This window comes from Betta splendens, chromosome 16, assembly GCF_900634795.4.
Source record: "Betta splendens chromosome 16, fBetSpl5.4, whole genome shotgun sequence".
NCBI classification, from domain to species: Eukaryota; Metazoa; Chordata; class Actinopteri; order Anabantiformes; family Osphronemidae; genus Betta; species Betta splendens.
In genome coordinates this window covers 18,615,962-18,629,467 of record NC_040896.2, presented here as the reverse complement: position 1 = coordinate 18,629,467, position 13,506 = coordinate 18,615,962, and positions in this window count along the sequence as shown.

The window sequence follows — 13,506 nt, the reverse complement described above, 5'->3', positions numbered from 1 at the left end:
GGGACGATGTCCCCGGGGACCACCCCGCATGGCAGCGTCCACCAGGCGGACGCTGATCCAGGCGGTTGAGGAGTCGAGGCGGACGGCGCCGCAGGAGGCAGCGCCATCCCAGCAGCAGGATGCGCCGAGGGCGAGGCCACCAGTCCGGCAGCAAAGGCAGAGACGAGGCAGGAACCAGCGGCGTCCTCCTTGGACCACCGCGACGAGAGGCAGGAACCGAAGCAGATGCGGCCGGAGCCGGACCGCCAGGGACCGATGCAGATGCGACCGGAGCCGGACCGCCAGGAACCGATGCAGATGCGGCAGGAGCTACGGCGGGAGCGACCCCCTCCTGGAGGTCGGCAGGAGCTACGGCGGGAGCGACCCCCTCCTGGAGGTCGGCAGGAGCTACGGCGGGAGCGACCCCCTCCTGGAGGTCGGCAGGAACTACGACGGGAGCGACCCCCTCCTGGAGGTCGGCAGGAACTACGACGGGAGCGACCCCCTCCTGGAGGTCGGCAGGAACTACGACGGGAGCGACCCCCTCCTGGAGGTCGGCAGGAACTACGACGGGAGCGACCCCCTCCTGGAGGTCGGCAGGAACTACGACGGGAGCGACCCCCTCCTGGAGGTCGGCAGGAACTACGACGGGAGCGACCCCCTCCTGGAGGTCGGCAGGAACTACGGCGGGAGCGACCCCCTCCTGGGGGTCCGCCGGGACTGCGGCGGGCGCGACCCCCTCCTGGGGGTCCGCCGGGACTGCGGCGGGCGCGACCCCCTCCTAGGGGTCCGCCGGGACTGCGGCGGGCGCGACCCCCTCCTGGGGGTCCGCCGGGACTGCGGCGGGCGCGACCCCCTCCTGGAGGTCCGCCGGAACTGCGGCTGGCGCAACCTCCTCCTGGAGGTCCGCCGGAACTGCGGCTGGCGCAACCTCCTCCTGGAGGTCCGCCGGAACTGCGGCTGGCGCAACCTCCTCCTGGAGGTGCGCAGGAACTGCGGCTGGCGCAACCTCCTCCTGGAGGTGCGCAGGAACTGCGGCTGGCGCAACCTCCTCCTGGAGGTGCGCAGGAACTGCGGCTGGCGCAACCTCCTCCTGGAGGTGCGCAGGAACTGCGGCTGGCGCAACCTCCTCCTGGAGGTGCGCAGGAGCTGTAGCTGGCGCGACCTCCTCCTGGAGGTGCGCAGGAACTGCGACTAGCGCGACCTCCTCCTGGAGGTGCGCAGGAACTGCGGCTAGCGCGACCTCCTCCTGGAGGTGCGCAGGAACTGCGGCTAGCGCGACCTCCTCCTGGAGGTGCGCAGGAACTGCGGCTAGCGCGACCTCCTCCTGGAGGTGCGCAGGAACTGCGGCTAGCGCGACCTCCTCCTGGAGGTGCGCAGGAGCTGTAGCTGGCGCGACCTCCTCCTGGAGGTGCGCAGGAACTGCGACTAGCGCGACCTCCTCCTGGAGGTGCGCAGGAACTGCGGCTAGCGCGACCTCCTCCTGGAGGTGCGCAGGAACTGCGGCTAGCGCGACCTCCTCCTGGAGGTGCGCAGGAACTGCGGCTAGCGCGACCTCCTCCTGGAGGTGCGCAGGAACTGCGGCTAGCGCGACCTCCTCCTGGAGGTGCGCAGGAACTGCGACTGGCGCGACCTCCTCCTGGAGGTGCGCAGGAACTGCGACTGGCGCGACCTCCTCCTGGAGGTGCGCAGGAACTGCGACTGGCGCGACCTCCTCCTGGAGGTGCGCAGGAACTGCGGCTGGCGCGACCTCCTCCTGGGGACCGGCGGGCGCTGCGGCTCCACGGGTGACGGGGACTGGAACGACCGCTACAGGGCCGACAGGAACGGGGACTGGAACGACCGCTACAGGGTCGACAGGAACGGGGACTGGAACGACCGCTACAGGGCCGACAGGAACGGGGACTGGAACGACCGCTACAGGGCCGACAGGAACGGGGACTGGAACGACCGCTACAGGGCCGACAGGAACGGGGACTGGAACGACCGCTACAGGGTCGACAGGAACGGGGACTGGAACGACCGCTACAGGGTCGACAGGAACGGGGACTGGAACGACCGCTACAGGGTCGACAGGAACGGGGACTGGAACGACCGCTACAGGGTCGACAGGAACGGGGACTGGAACGACCGCTACAGGGTCGACAGGAACGGGGACTGGAACGACCGCTACAGGGTCGACAGGAACGGGGACTGGAACGACCGCTACAGGGTCGACAGGAACGGGGACTGGAACGACCGCTACAGGGTCGACAGGCACGGGGTCAGAGACAGGGGTGACCTCTACTTGGCCTACGGGAACGCCCTCTACTTGGCCTACGGGAACGCCCTCTACTCGGCCTACGGGAACGCCCTCTACTCGGCCTACGGGAACGCCCTCTACTCGGCCTACGGGAACGCCCTCTACTTGGCCTACGGGAACGCCCTCTACTTGGCCTACGGGAACGCCCTCTACTTGGCCTACAGGAACAGGAACTGGAACGACCTCAATTTGGTCGGCAGGGACAGGGACTGGAACGACCTCAACATGGCCGACAGGGACAGGAACTGGAACGACCTCGACATGGCCGACAGGAACTGGAACGACCTCGACATGGCCGACAGGAACTGGGACGACCTCAACATGGCCGACAGGAACTGGAACGACCTCAACATGGCCGACAGGAACTGGAACGACCTCAACATGGCCGACAGGAACTGGAACGGCGTCCTCCTCTGAGGAGCCGACAGGAACTGGAACTAGAACGGCCTCAATATGGCCGACGGGAACAGGGACGGCGTCCTCCTCTGAGGAGCCGACAGGAACTAGAACGGCCGCAACATGGCCGACAGGGACTGGAGCGGCGTCCCCTCCGGAGCTGGCATGACAGCTTACAGCTGCCGAGCTCGACGGGGGAGACGTCGGGCCTGATTGGGTGGGGTTAACAGTCGTCAGACGGACGGCGCCCTCTGACGGGGACAAGGACGGAACTGGGGTCAGGGCAACACACGACTGATCTGGGGTCTGGGCAACACACGGCTGATCTGGGGTCTGGGCAACACACGGCTGATCTGGGGTCTGGGCAACACACGGCTGATCTGGGGTCTGGGCAACACACGGCTGATCTGGGGTCTGGGCAACACACGGCTTGGCACCTGATCTGGGGTCTGGGCAACACACGGCTGATCTGGGGTCTGGACTAGGTTCGACTGGGCTGGGACCTGGAGACGACAGGGCTGCACCGGGGCATGAGTAACACACGGCTGACCTGACTGAGAGGTGGGGCATGAAGCGACCGCTGGCTGCAGGCCCGGGAGTTGCAGGGCCTCACGCAGGACAGGCTCCCTCCGGACGAGAGCGGCTGCTTCCTCGAACAGTTGTTCTCTCGCGCCCTGGTCTGTAGCCGAATTGGCGGTGTTCATGAGGTGGGCGAAGAGAAAGGCAACTGGAGGAGAGCAGAGGAGGTGGACCCGTCGGGCGACGCTGTCTGGGATGCCTGTTATCAGAGGGACACAGTCAGTCAGAGAATTAAGGGGCTCCTCTGTCGGGGAAGAAGGCTGCTCGGTCCCCATGACCGAGACCGCGGGACCCGGGATCCTGGACCCGCGCCGCCGCCGTCGCCGTCCGGAGCAGCTGCGACTGTCCGTCGTTTGAGGCGCTGGGCGCGGTGTGGACCGGACCTCTGTACCGGGATCCGCATGGTGAAACGGGGCCGCGGCGTCTGGAGCTTGGGCTGGAGACTGGGGAAAACACGATTGAGCAGGAGACTGGGCAAAGCACGATTGAGCTGGAGATTGAACAGCGCGCGGCTGAACTGGAGACTGAGCAGCGCGCGGCTGATCTGGAGACTGAGCAGCGCGCGGCTGAACTGGAAACTGAGCAGCGCGCGGCTGACTTGGAGGCTGAGCAGCGCGCGGCTGAACTGGAGACTGAGCAGCGCGCGGCTGAACTGGAGACTGAGCAGCGCGCGGCTGACTTGGAGGCTGAGCAGCGCGCGGCTGAACGGGAGACTGAGCAGCGCGCGGCTGAACTGGAGGCTGAGGACCGCGTGAGAGCAGGAAATCCTCCCAGGGAAATAACCATGGAGCTGGGCAGGTTGGTGCAGGCACGACGATCCGACGAGGCGGAGAGGATGAAACCGAAACCATACTTCCGCGGGGGAGTTATATTTGCCGTAAAAAACAAGGGGAAAAACAGTCACTGACCTGACCGGAGGCTAAGTGCTGGCTGGGTCCAAGTGTGGCCAGATTGTTCTGTCAGGGACTCGGGCAGGCGGCGAACCCACATGCACAGCACAGAGGCAGGATTACGATCAGAAAGGTTTATTCTTAAGGCACGGTCAGACGGTCCAGGTCATACACGAAATGGCTCGACAAAAGTACAGGCAGGGAACAGGCAAAAACTCACGGTCAGTAGATACTCCAGGGTCAGGCAGGATACATGGTGCAAACAGGAATAAACACGAAAAACACGAACACGCAGGGAACTCAGGAGACTAGGGACGCTCAACTCACAAGAAACACGAACACTCAGGGAACTCGAATACGGCAATCTGGCAGGGAACTAAGGACACAGGTGGTGGTTAAATACACAGTGACTTGATGACTAACAGAGTGCAGGTGTGGGTAATGAGCAGGGACAGCTGTGACAAGACAAGAAACCGGAAGTAAAGCTAGAACACAAAACAGAGACCGGGAGACTACCAAAATAAAACAGGAAACGGAAACTGGAACCAAAATAAGACAAGCAGGACATGACGTGAAAACAGGGAACAACTAGAAACAAAGACACGGATCATGACATACTGTTCATATTATTTACATCAGTATCTTATATGACATGAAAGTTGAGAGTATGTCACTATAATGAGAAATGCGTCCAAAAACAGTCTATCCTTTCTTATTAATAGAAAATATACAACATATGACAATCTCCATATTGGCTTCAACAAATTCCACTTCTATTCACTTGCATACACATTTTAGTGCACGTGACAAAGCCGTGGCATCCCTGCAGTATACAGATGTGACAGCTGTGCTGAGGTGCATGAGCCTGTAAAAGCGCGATTGCCAAAGCATTGAAATTTTCCAGAAGCACAGGAGGTTTCAGCACTAGGAACTACTGTGAGGCTTTCTAGAGCTAATTGCTGCGTGCCAACAGAAATAACACTGGAGCTCCTCCATTGAGCGCACGTCGTCGTACACAGCCAGTCAGAGACACCAGAGGGCCGGTTTGGTCCCCATTTACCAGGTACGGCACCAGATAACCGCCCCGGGAGGAAAGAGCGCGCGCACACACACACACACACACACACACACACACACACACACACACACACACACACACACACACACACACACACACACACACACACACACACTCACACTCGTTCAGACAGCTTGTCTTGTTCAATCCTAATTAGCATCTTAATTACACCAGTCCCTACTTCTAAACCTAACATTTATTAACTCATAGCCTAAATTACATGACCGATACAAGCGTTAAACTAAGACAATGTTTTTCTCACATGAATCTTAATCGTTTATGGATGGATTAAACAATCACAAATGACACCTGTGACCTATGAACACTGTGGACTTGGTGAAGATTATTATGGTCTCTAAAGTCTAATGTTGGCCTACATTTAAAACCATCTTTACTTCTGTGGACAGCGTGGGATCTCCCTTTCCTGACAGTTGGGGCTTTATTCCAGATGTTTTGGATCAGGACCCTTGTCCTTTAGGAGTCCTAACCTCTTCCTCGTCTCTCTCCTTCGTTCTGAGCATTGTTTCCAGAATGTCAGCTCCTCTTAGAGGATGAGGTGAAGGATGATATATTTATATATGTTACTGCATGTGCCTCACGTCTGTTGGGCAGCACCTGGAGTTTATGACATAACATTATATATAATATATTTATACATAACATTTATTTTTATAATGTTTGTCATTTTCTCTGTAATATAAAATACTATCTTTTGCTTAATTCTGTGCACTTAGCATCTAATGGATGTCTCTCTGTGAACTAAGATATGTGGCCAGACACCCGCCCACCCACCATTGCGTCCAGTGACTGGTGAACTAAGGTGACATTAGTCAGGTAAAATGGTGAGAACGTGTGCCTGAGCCCCCAACACACATCCTGCTCCACGCTAATGACTGCAGCCTGACTCTACAGGCCCCTCCTTCAACAGGCGCGCCTGCAATTTTCTGTGTGATTGCTTCCTCTGCTCTACAGATGAAAATGGTTTTCATACGACATAATGTCATTTCGCTCCTGCAGAGAAAGTGCCGGTAAGTGGGCACGGGTGTGTTTGTGTGTACGTTCACGCCGGATGCACGTTTAGGTGTGTGTCAAATGCCCCTCAAGGTTAACTGAGCGGGTTTTAATGCTCCAGTCGGTGCACTTAAAACTAAAAGTGTGTATTTGACACAGTAACCCTAAAAACCTATGGCTGGTGATTTATGAGCTGAAGGAAGATTCTCTGGGAAATTTCGTAAGTCAAATAAACGAACGATTCTGTTCACAGCGGCTGCAGCTCTGCAGACTTGCTCTGCTGTAGGACAGCGACCTGTTCCAATCAACCTCCCTCCACGGCGAATGACACGCAGTGATGGATTTCTGAAAACACTTGTGTTGTTTATTATGCAATAGTGTATAAAGTCAGTGAAGCTATTACGGCAATAGTTGGAGCAAAACTGTTTTGATTTTGCAGTTTTTAGACACTGCTGTGTTTTTGCACGGTTGACCAATTCTGAGGTTCTGGCTCCAACTGACAGGCTGCAACAGATGATTGTAGTGTTATAATGCTATTATGTAAAACCTTTGTGCTATGTTGAAGACGATGAGGCGAGGAAGAGAGATTATTTGTTCCTATAGCAATTTTAAGGAGATTTCCTGTCTCAGCCGCACAGTTGATTACATGATGACTCTAAAATTTAAGGAGGTCATTGGGGAACGAGGGCAAAGGACAGTGATGAAACTGATGTTGACAGTTTAAGGGGAGATGACGAGTGAATAACGACCAAGGTGGCGGCGGTTGTGACATTGGAGATGAACTCAAACACCAGCTTGCGATGAAGGAAGATCATATAATGAATGGGATCATTGAGCCACTGATCAAAGGAGTCGTCAGACTCGAAAGTGACGACTGAGCTGCGTCCTGACGTCGCGCTGCTCCACATGCGGGTGCCAGCTCTAGTCTTTGGCATCAAGCTGTGCGATGCAGATTGTCAACAGTGAGATCTCCTGCCCACCGCTGGGACGTCGGCCGTCCAGTGCACACACTGTACGCACACACAGTGCTGGCCAACGCTGGCTGTGCTACTCCCAATGTTTCTGGACTGTGAAATTGAGCCCAGATGCTCAATAAAGCAGTGGGAACAAGGAGATATAGTGTGTGTGTGTGTGTGTGTGTGTGTGTGTGTGTGTGTGTGTGTGTGTGTGTGTGTGTGTGTGTGTGTGTGTGTGTGTGTGTGTGTGTGTGTGTGTGTGTGTGTGTCAGCCACTCATTGATATCACTGAATTCAAGTTTACAGAAATTTTGTTGAATCCAAATTCAAAACACATTTTTAAGATTTCTGTGAGCTTTGTTGACAAATGTGTCAGAACTCGTAGATTCTGCCTGTGTCTGCTCTTGGGCCTAAAATTCTCCTTTTCCACTCACTCTCACATATTATTATTATACTAGATTATTTCCTATCTAGTAGTCCGCCCCTCGCTTCCCCTCTGATCCAAAGCCGAGAGGTCAACAACACACAGAGGAGGCGTCTCCATCGGAAAATGAGCTCACGAGATGTGAGCGTGTTCACAATGACACTCCGACATCCTGAGTTTTCGTTTCTTCTAATCAGCAGCTGGAAGTGAGGTGCGACCGTGTCCTATCTGTGTCTGTGAGTGTTATCCACTTGTCTGTAATGTAATTTTAGACGGAGCCAGGACAGTTTCCTTCACTAACTCGACACAAACGGGGGGCGGTTGAGGAGACGCGAAGCGTCGTTTTAAGTCCTGGCAGGTTTTAGTAGCAAATCTGGTTTTAATTCATTCAATCTCACAGTATATACTATGTGTAAACACAAGAGTAAGGTAAGATTGGGTCATTTGGAGTCTCACCGACGTTTTTCAACACCACAACTGAAGGTTCAAAAGACTGCATTTCTGTGAATGGACTTTTCTGGTGACTGATTTTCTGATTCCACTGCACATCAACTAAGGCCCTGACTCTAGTGCGTGTTTGCCGGCCGGTCCTAGCGCTTTATCTCCATCTTCTCACGTCCTGCCTTCCCAGAGTGTGGCCCCTTGTAATCACTTGTGTTCCACTAGAGGAGACAGAGAAGCCATCCAGTCTTATCTGGCTGCACCACCACTGCTCACACAGATATAGCGGAAATGTGTAATGGAACAGACACCAAGCATAACAGGCTACATGTAGACACTGAACTACTCTGATTTTAGTATGACATGAAATAACGATGAGTCATTTAGAATCTTTCAACCAGCTGACACCCAGCCAGGCGGCGTTGTACAGTATACTGTATACATGATGAAATCCAAGTGATGATGAATCCTCACATTCACACTCTGTTTCTACAATAGGTGCAAACATGTGAACATGACAAGCGTCAAAAGAAGAAATGAAAAGCTGACAAATTGTGGAATTACACGCAACGACATCCTTTGTCTAATCATCACCAATATATTTCATATTATATCACACTCTCTTTAAACCACCTATCGAAAGAATCGGTGCTAAATCCAATACGTCCACACACTCGCTCCAAGCTGATGTCTGTGTCCTGTTTGAGTCATATACAGTAGGTGAGACGTGATGTGCAGAGCGGGGTCACTGGACGAAAGGGGGGGGGGGTCGAACAGCCGGCGGGTCACCAGCTGTGCACTGCTCACTGCTCCCTTGTGCAGCATTCGTCCACTTTGAGGATCCTTGTCCACAGAAAAATCTGGAAAATCAACATACTATATATGTAATATATTTGTAATATTGAGGAAAAGAGTCACATACTTCTTCTCCAGGTTTTATTCCAGACATCAATAGAAAAACCACCAGTGCAACCAGCATGACCTCACCGCGGGGTGGGAGCCCGAACGCGGCTCCGCTGCCAACCAGGACTTGGGTCCCGTCCGAGGCACCGGCCAGCTTCAAATGAGTAATCATCGCTGCGGAGACAAGCTGACAAATAAGCTGATGCAGTGGGACCGACTGTTAATATATTGGGGTCAGAACCATTAGCTCGCCTCTGTGTGACGGTCCGGAGCGCAAAGCCGTGCGATGCCCTGGAACCAAAAACTGTCCACACAGCTGTTTTCATCCAAGATGTGACTTAATGTGGGCAAAGGAGCTGAAGCTCTCCAGCGAGGGCTCGACCCGCCGCTCACACCCAAAGCCTTCAGCTGCAACACGTGCTCCAGAACCAGAGCTCACCAAGTTGTGAAATCCCCCCTCTGTGCTTTGTAGAGCAGATGGGATGTTTATGTACATATAATGTGATAGCTCACATTTGCACTCGGTCCTGTAAAGACAAGGCTTTCTGTCTGCCGCGGTGCCAGAGCCCCTAAGACTGTGTGCAGGCAGACACACACAAGGCGTTAGGCAACAGCGCGAGCATGTACACATGTTTGGCTGCACTCCCTTCAGAGCGGTACTGGATGAGCTGGGCCGGATCCACTGGGGTGGCGCTGCTTCGAGGCACCGGTGGGTGAAACGAACAAACTGTGGGAGAGTCTGTGTCGTTTAAGCAAGGAAAACGCTCTAATAAATCACTACAGTACAAAGGTGGAGACGCTGGAGGGCCGTGTGTTCGCATCACGGTGTTTCTATTCATGTTGTTGCCGGGGCAACGGCACCGGGTGAAGGCTGGATCCACCCATGCGTTTGACGACGCTCGCCGCGTCAGCGTGAGTCAGAGCGGCCGGGATCACCCACACAAACGAGCGCCGGGAGCCTGTAGCGGCATCTGTGTGGGTCGACGGGGGAGCGGTTGCACAACGTGATCTTCAGGGAGGTCACCGAGGAGAGGGTCCTTGTGCTACGAGCGTCTGTTTTTTACTAGCCCTCTGTCGTTCCTGTTTCCTCCGCCCTTTGATCACGGAGTAATCTGATTACATGAATATGGCGGTATATGGACGGGGTTTAGTGGATTTATGTCTTCGGCTGGAGATGACGCTGATCACCGCAATGTTTGTTCACTTGCTTACTCTAAGTTTATCGCTTTCATCTGAGTTGATCTGGTATTATAGTGCACATATGCGGTGTGTTACTCTATTGTGCAGCCTGCTTGTGCAATCACACCATTGTTTTCTCAGCCTCTTGGTGGCTCACTACGCAGTGAGAGACACCGTAACGCTGGCTCTGCCCTCGTGCATCGTCACGAGATGTGATCATGGCTGGTACAGAATGAATTGTACTACAGCTACAATATAAAGTTTACTGCCAACATTTTATGGTCCTCCGTTTAGTCGTAGTCACTGTGGTCATTTTAATCTTCAATTAGAAACATGGAGGGGTTTGTCTGTTTCACTGCTTTGGTATCCGGTCCCCACACACTGAACCATCGTCACTCATACTTTGTGGGTGCGTTCCTTTAATAAGAGGTGTCAGTTGCACACGAGGAGTCTGATCATGTGAGCACAACAAAAGCCTTTGAACAGGGAATGAAAGTATGCACGAAGCAACACCCGTGCGTTCACAAACAGTTCACCAAGAGGATTTTGGCTTGTGGCTTCCTCACCACTCACAGGCCAACTTCATTTGGTAAACTTCACACAGCAGCGAAGCTCCATTGTGTTTATTTATTTGACGTTTCATTGACTCTTCTCTTCGACACGCCCACTGCAGTACCGTGCATCCCATGTTGTTCTTGGCTCTGATGCTGTTTGACGTATTATCAGGCCATCGTGGCTGGAAGCAGATGATACTGGCTAAGTTACCGGCTCGGACCGCGTCCACTTCATCGCCGTATCGTTCCATCTGCGACATCAAGTCACGCGTCCCGGGGCACCGAGCACATCTGGCTCTGCCCCGGCCACAGCTGGTAGCCTTCTTTTTCTCTGATGCAGCACAGGTTCAGTAGAACTAGATGCACCATGCAGAAGATTTTAGTCACACAAGAGGAATACATGATGGATGCGGTGTGGCGTTACGCCTACTGTGACCTCACTCAAAGATCGCACACAGCTAAATTATATGAAGAGATAATAAAGAAGCTAAATGGTTTCATTTTAGTGACACACACACAGTACAGTATATGAGTCACTGCAAAATGTAACATCCTGCCACTGCTGCCTTTCGTCAGGGATACAGTTCAATCAGAACCACTACCAGTTGTGGACAGTGTGGCTTCTTCAGCCTGTGGTTTGAATGCTCTACTTTCGACCAGATCAATCACATAGGAGGTAAAAATGTGTCCCCTGTACATTTTAGTCTTGTATATCTTTGTGTTTGGAGTAAGAACTTTCCTGCCAATTCTTCACAGCATCTCGCTGCGTCCTGTGTTTGATAAGGCAGCATCCCTAAACAAACCCGACCTAAATCCAGTGCATGCAAATCAATACATAAGAAACATGTGGCTCTCTAGCGTAAATGGTGGGACACGGTAGACGCAGACGGGACCATCTGAGAGAAGATCTGAATCCATTAGCTGGTAAAAAGCCTAAACATCCTGTCTGTTTGATAACCATGACAAACGCTGTGGCAATGGGTAATTCCTAACAGAAATGTACGTTAGGCTCCATGACACTGTTATTGTTTTGTTTTCCGTCCAGATTTCTAAATACTCCACGCCAAAGGGGCGGGAATCGTCATGGATGGCCACTGGGCAGCGTTTCCCTTCACCTTGAACACTTGAAAGCTTGCTGATAATGTAAGCGGATCTAGTTGCTTTGTTCCATTTCAGGACTTTCTGTCCTCTTCTTTTTGTCATGCTCCACTGCAAAATAACCAAAAGTCACTTTCATCTTGAGATATGTTCCTGATTTTAACTCCTGACCACCGTCTTCAAAGGAAGCGCCGCATACATGAAGCCCAGACAAGTTGTGGAACCTTTGGACTGGTACCATGAAGACACACGTAACACACGTAAAAGGAGGCAGCGCAGGTCTTAATTTGCATCTCCCCCATCCTCAACTCTGTCCTTTTCACTCCTTGGTTTCTCCTTCTCTGTGTTTTTCTGCCTCTGCACACATCTGCAGTTGTGTCTGCATATGAGACTCAAACTGTTGCTTCCCTTTGTTTATTAGCGAAAGCCTTCTGATTTATCGTGGGCGTCACCAACAAACACGTCCTCTCATCTGGACGTCAAGAAATGCACATGCCCGGCACTAAAGAGTGTCCAGACACACGCGCGCTCACACCACAACTGATCCAACACACATGTCCCCTTACTGCTGAGGCAATGATCAGTGAGGGTCCCACCCTTTGTCTCTGAAATCAAATCCTATGTAGTCACGCATGCAGTGTGGGGTCAGGAGACGAACAGCAGTAGCACATCATCAAGGGCCATGTGATACTGTAGGTGCAGCATCCTGTACAATGATACAGAATGCTGCACAGCTTGTCTGAAGAAAGGGTTTGGAGACCTCCACAATGAAACAGGGTTCATTATCTGGGGATCATGAATGTCATATTGTTTTCAACGCAAAGCACACTGGGATATTTTAGCGTGGACAGGCAGGTTTTGTTACTGTATTGTGTCGAACTGTTGATACCATAATAATAATATTCTATTCAATCAGTTTGGATTATTAGCTGCCATGTGGGTTTGAATATTAATATGGCAAAGTTTATTGCTTGGACTTCTATCTAACTATTTCAAGCCCCAAGTCTGTTTTGCTTTAGTTAAGTCAAAAGTCAGGAGATTTGCGATCCAAGACTGAGTCCACGCTTGGTGCTGTGTGTTGGGTAAGAGCTCCCTCCCAACAACGAAGACCGTGCAGAACCCAACACACGAGTTAACACAAGTGCACTAACCTTTGTCCTGCTTCTCTCCATCAGCTTCTGTCATTTTTCCATGTTTTCAGGTTGAGAAAAAAGCTCATTTCCAGAAATAAATTCTCAAAGGGACTGTGTTCCGCCCATGATTATCTTTCCTTTCTGTCCTTAAAACAGCCATAAATCACAGTCTATTAAAGTCTCATCTCTTCTACACTCTGAAGAATCATGAAAATGAGGCAGCATACGTAAGAATCAGCATGAGAACCAGCTTCAAGATTCCTTCATCCTGTCCAAATCGCCCACGTTAGCGCCACCAGAGCAGCCTTCCTCCCCATTTTTGCATCTTTGCCCTAATTTTTTATTTAAATTTTAATTTAAAATTGTTTTAACCATTTTCTCCTCACTTTGACTTTGAGATTGACCTTCTCCACTCATTGGCCGCTAATGACCAGTGAGGCCTATTTCTAACCGCAGACACGTTAATGGGATTCAAAATCATCAGGACTCATCACAAATGTGCATTGACATGTTTGAGAAATTGTTTTTGTTTCACACATTTTGAGCCAAACCCACAATTACTGATGCTCTGACCCCAAGAACC